General features: G+C 40.9%; 1 pseudogene; it reads right to left on the bottom strand.

Moving 5' to 3' along the window:
• Positions 1–201: 201 nt before the first annotated feature.
• Positions 202–6359, bottom strand: part of LOC104358257 — a 29586-nt pseudogene continuing 23428 nt past the window's right edge.

Raw genomic sequence — 6359 nt, 5'->3', positions numbered from 1 at the left:
GAACAGAAGTAGTGATACCCCAACACACAAAGTCAGACTTGGGAGGGAGCCGAGAACAAACTCTTCTATCACGTTTACAATGTAGAGCTGCTTCTAAGATTCATTATAATACTATACCATTTAGACATCCTTTAAAACTATTGCAGAGCACTGACTTTATCACAGACAATCGCATTTTCATTTTCATGAGCAAAAATCTGCTTAGGAAATATAATGTTTCATTGGATCATCTGACCAACTGGGGAAAGAAATAGCCATCTGCTGGGAAAGTCTCTCCTTGATTGGACATCCCCAGGCCTCAAAGAAAGGAGTCAAATTCTTCACCAGATGAGAAAAGGTTTCTGCCAACAAATTCATTTTTGAGTCATTATCACCAGGGAGCTCAGACATATTTTGGTATTCAGAAAAGATTTCAGTGAAGGATTCCCATCCAAAGGCCTCTTGCAGCTCTGAATCATAAGAGAAGACAAACAGTGCAAAATAGATGTATTTAGAATTACTCTACCTGCATTCCTTACAAAGTTCTTTACTAAATTCAGTTATTGACCTTTTTACAGGGTATTTTTATTTTTTTTATAAGTGTAACTACCTGTCAAATTCTAAATGCCTACTGAAGAATCAGAGTAGACCCTTAACACCATCAGACTATTCAACAAGCCTCTATTTCTAATATCCACACAAAACCAAAAATCAAGTATCTATATAAGTGCTTTTCATCCTGAGGGGCTTACAGGTGTGATTGTTACTTTTATTTTTACAGTTGTTACAATTGTCCAAAACAAGATTGATACAAATATCAGCCCACCTCTGCATGCTTATAAGTATGCATATGTATAATATCTCTGCATACTTATAATACATAAGACTCTCTTTGCTCAGCACAAAGTACAAGCTCCCTGCTTGGCGACCCTGCACTCAATATTTATACCATCGGTTAATCTTGGGTGCGACTGAATGAAGTACTGCACCAACAAAAGTGAAAGGCTGGTTTAAATTAAAGAAAACAAACAAACAAACAATCAGCAATGATCAGGTTATCTTCGGTAATGGCCAAAGTCTGTGGTTTACAATTACATCCCAAAGTGGTACATTCCACAGGCCAATCACTGTGATGAGATCACAAATGACTCAAAACAAGTACATTTTTTGAGGACTGCTTCAAAAACTTTTCCCTGCATCCCTGGGTCTCCTGCTGAAGTGTGCTACTCAGAGACAGATCAGGTCTGACTCATGTGGAATCCTATGAGCTGACACACAAAGACACTTTTGGAGACTAATAGTCAGCAGAGAGAGATAATCCAGAGTAGGGATCAAGTGGTTGCACAAAGTGAGGGAAAAGGAAGGAAGCAGCCCTGGATTAAAATTATCAGTTTGTAAATCTGTTGCAAGATTAATTTGCCTGCAGATTACGTGCAGGTATGTCTCCAGGGCAGTAAATATTTCCCAGTCCTTCAGCTGTGCTCCATCCTCAATGTAATCTTGAATCCTCTTCTTTCTAAATTCTAGTGTAAGTGCATTGTGGGCTTTACCTCTTGGGCTGCCCAACACAGTCTCATTCACGTAAACAGACCTCCCATTCAGATTGCTGCTGCTTGTGGCCCAGCTCATGAATGGCACCCCAAAAGCCACTGGGGTCTGTGTCATTGACTCCAAATGATGTGTGACTAGGCAGCCAGCATGCATCCGATCTGCAGGGAAAGTAAACCACAATCTTGGCAATCTGTCTGAGAAAGCTCATGGACGGAACACCACAGTGAGAAAAATACAATTAATTCTCTTTATGTTAATTCATTCTTTGAGCTGTTTGTCATGAGTGAATGCTGCTCATGATGTGCTTCCACCCCCTGTGATAGAATATCAAATGTATCAACCACAAGCGAAGGTTTAATGTGCATATTGTATGCTCTTCTGCTCTACTTCTACTCCTCAGCACGACCCGATGCAAGAACAAATAAGGCCAAGTTATTTTTTCCAGAGCTACATACATTGCAGATGACCATACTCCCAGTTACAGGAGCAGAGAGGATGTGTGGAAAGTTAATTCTGTCTGTAGAAGAATTTTCTGTTGACACTGCTGTTTTCTTATTTTTGGATCTGGCTAGGAAGATGCTATTGCCAGGAAAGTTGTATCCTTGCATAGCCAAATAACTATATGGTTTCTGTTGATGAAAATGACCCCAGGACCCTCTCCAGCCCTCCTTAGAAACTCTGTAATCTAAGTTCTGGCTTTGGAGGAAATATACGGGGGAAAAATGAGTAGAAAATGGGATTATTTTTCCTGAAGTGTTTCCAAAGAAGAAGCAGATTTTCATCCTGAAGGCAGGGGGCTAAGATGTTTCACTGCAAAATTTTGTGTTAGGGCCTTGTGTGCATCAAAAATCTCTAATGGCCTTGACCAGCCCCACATAGGGATTCCACCTACACCTCCTTTTGGTGGCCCCAGGGGCTGCATTTCAGCTCAACCCTGGGCTGTCAGTATCTGCCTAAACTATGTTGTAGGTGTGCCAATCTCCAGCCCTGTCACAGCCATGCCTGTGTCTGGCCACAGACCCAGTTGATCCAGAACCCGATCCATGATCTGACTTCCTCGCTTGATCTCAGACATGCCTCATCATGACGGGTCTGCCCGGTAATCACTGGACTATGTCTGACTTTGGTTGCCATCACTGGACCTGACCTTGCCCCACAGATTGATTTCCCTGCTTGACCTCAGATCTGCCTCATCCCTGAAGACTTGTCTAGCAATCTGGACTCTCAGCTGATGCTGGCTGTTGTGCCAGGTTGTGCCATTTGTCTCACTCAGGTGTTTTGGGATGGTCCCTGGCTGGTGAGGGACCCATCCTGCTGGCTCCAGTGGGATCCTGGCTTCCTGTTTCCCGGGAACAGCCAGCTTCCACTGTGCTCTATCAATGGTTATTGTACCAGAAAATAGAACTTAAATTGGGATTTCTTTTTTTTTTTTTTCTTTTTTTTTTTTTTATTGGTGAAGGCAGATTTTTGTCAGTGTTTTCAGTAAAACAGCTCTTTATTTTTTGAAAAAATATTCCATAGTTGACTTCAGCTTTGCATAGAATTTGCTGCTGATGACCATAGTTACAATTTCACTATAATTGTAATCACTTCAGTTCCAGTTTTGCTGTTTCTCATGCTGATTGTAAAAATCTTTTTTTTTTTCAGAAAAGACAAATGGACTTAACATATTCCTTAGTATCTTCCATGAGTTTCTCAATATTACATACTACCATAACCAGCTTTAAAAAACACATAGCTTTTCATAGAAATTTACTATCTTCACTTCTTCTTCCTTCAGTGCCAATTCAACAGGCTCAATGGATCCTTTACTGGTTTCTTACAGCTTCAGAATAGCACAGAGAGGATACAGAGCCATTCACATCTCTGAAATGGTGTCACTCTCCGCCTATTTCAGCAGGTGTGATGGAAGCTGGCAGAGTTTTACGTGTTGGGTTCTACCAGTGTGGCCTCTGGTGGACATAGCTGTTTATCACATGGTGAGTGTCTGTGCAGTGGACTGGAATACATTAAGAGAAGGAGCCACATAAATCAGTAATCCAGAAGTTTTTGTTTTTGAGTGCAGCTTCACACGGAGAATGGCAGCTACCTAAACAACTAGTGTTTTTTGGGGCAGCTTCTCAGTCAGTGCAAACTCATTTGAAAGATCTGATTCACAGCAGCTGTGAATCAAGTCGGCATGTGTTCAGGGTCTTGTTTTTTAACACACCTGTTTCTCTACGGCTCTAAGGAAGGGAGAGCTAGTGGCTTAAGTTCACCTCCACCTGTAGACATCCAAGGATTTTAAACTCTGGCATTTGGAAGTGATTTCTTCTTGTGCATCTGTAAAAATTAATGCAGAAGAGCCACTTGTGTCAGCATAAAGCCTACTGATTGGCCTGGGTCATACACATGCCATGGTTTGCTCACTAGGCTTATGGAGCCAGTACAGCTAAAACAAAGCTGGGAAACGGATGGACTTTGCTCTCTGACATGCACTGCCAGATGAACTGCTTGCTCATCCTTTATACCTGTACAAAACTATCCATGACATTTATGTTACCTTTGTGTCCTGAGACTGAGTTTTCAAATAGAGCTGTCACTAATGGTAAGAATGAATGAGAAAAACATAGTACTCCCATGTTCCCTCTCGAGTTTGAGGGATAAACAGTTACAAAAATTAGCAACTGACATGTAATGTAAATGTAATTGTTGCAGAGTCACTAACAGATTACAACTTCATTATTAAATTCAGTTATTTGTGGTCAGATGTAATGATTGATTACTCTGATAAAATCCTTCTTACGTAAGGATATGCTTGGAGCAGCATATGCAGCATGGAAACATAGCACCTATCTCTCATGGAGTCAAGGAATCCTGGAATGATTTGGGTTAGAAGGCACTTTTAAAGATCATCTAGTCCAACTCCCCTGCACAATGAGCAGGGACATATTAAACTAGATCAGGTTGCTCAGAGGCCAGCCCAACCTGACCTTGAACATTTCCAGGGATGGGACATCTACAACCTCTGTGGGCAACCTGTGCCAGTGTTTCACCACCCTCATCATAGAAAATGTCTTCCTTATCTCTTGTCTGAAGCTACCCTCTTTTATTTTAAAACGATTACCCCTTGTCCTATCACTACGGGCCCTACTAAAAATTCTCTCCCCATCTTTCTTATATGCCCCTTTTAAGTATTGAAAAGGGGCTTATTATTATTTTCGTTATATTTCACTAGTGATTATAATTAACTGGTTATTAATAACTGAAGTGGAAGTTACTTACACTTGAGACAACCGATCTTGAATTAGTCCTACTTGACTGACAGATGCTACACTACGTGAGTAAAACTGACAGAGCTGTGGATTATTGACACAGTGGTGACCTGGGCAGTTGATGAATTTACCAATTTAAGTGGTAGAAAACACTTCTAGTGTTGCAATCAAGTAGAGCTGCATGCACCCACCAATCCTACTGAGAAAAGCGCAATACTTGAACAAAGATTAATTGCAAACAGTAGTGAGATTTGGCCTTTAGGAGCCTCCTTACCATGTTTCTTAAATGACAGATAGCAAAATACTGCTTACAACAAACTTTTCCTCTTACCACTGCCCTCAATTTTCCACTGATGAACGTGATCCTATGCCTGCTAACATCAGGGTCTTATTAAATAGTAGGCTGCCCGTGTGTCTGTTATATGCCTCAATTTAAGCTTCAAGATCTCATTTGTCCTGCCTAAAACAGATAGCTCTGTTTTCCTTCTTTCTGTTGCAATTAGCATAAACTCTCTCCTACAGTAATAAGAGTAACATGACACAGTACACACATAATTTGGTGGCCAGCCTATCTCACTCCACTGTGTTTTACCCTGGGATAGACTCAGATTTAGCAGAACATGATACTTTTGTGTACAAGCTCTTGACATTCACAGAAGATTCTTACTCTCATGAGCAGTCTCCTAGAATTTGGTAGGATTAATATGCTCATTTGAGTCTCTGTGTGATCTTGTGAAAATGTTATTGCCTTGTGTATTTCCCTTGCAAATATCTATCACAGATAAAGACAAAATGTTCTACTTATTATACTTGTCGTTAGGTATCTGGACATCTGCCACCAACCTCTGTGGCCTTGGAAAAGTTGCTGGGACGGCTGTCAGTCTGGCTATTGCATTCATCACCTTGTTCTAGATTGAAAGCAGACTCCCTTGGTTGTCCATGTGGCGTACATCAGCAGCTGGTACTGTCAAGATGATGTTCTCTGTGGCCAGACCAGCCCCAAGGCACAGGTACAGGCAGATGGTTATCTGCCAGGCAGAGATGTCAGTTTCCCTTAATTCAGCATTCAGGTAAAAAAAGGTTGCTAATGTAAAAAGAAGTTTTAAGTGTGTAGAGAGAGAAGAATCACCATAGCTAAAACCCTCTGCATAACCTCAGAAACAATAAATTAATCTAGATGTAACTGGTTTGTATTGAACCAGGGAGAGATCCTGAGATTCTGGCAAGGAGTCTAGTCATCTTTGATGACCTCATACCTACTGACACTGCAAGGTATTGATGATATTCACTTTTTAATATCAAGCCACTTTAAAGGTGTTCCAGACACACTCACACTGGAAACATGGACAGAGATTAATTCCTAAATTGAAGTCCTATCAATATACTTTCTTCACTGAGAAATATGAAGCTTTATGCAAAGACTTTCTATTTATTCTGAGGGGTACTACTTACTCTGAGGTCTTCTCCACACATAGCCACAAAAACCCAGGAAAATATAGGCAAGCCATCAATACTTCCTTACTCCCCTGCCTATAGTTAGGTTTTGGGACCACTGACCAAGTCTGAAGAATGGAG

Source organism: Tyto alba, unplaced genomic scaffold, assembly GCF_018691265.1.
Source record: "Tyto alba isolate M040663 unplaced genomic scaffold, T.alba_DEE_v4.0 Super-Scaffold_21, whole genome shotgun sequence".
Classification (NCBI taxonomy): Eukaryota; Metazoa; Chordata; class Aves; order Strigiformes; family Tytonidae; genus Tyto; species Tyto alba.
Note: the sequence above shows the minus strand (reverse complement) of the source record. Positions and strands in the feature narration are given on the sequence as shown.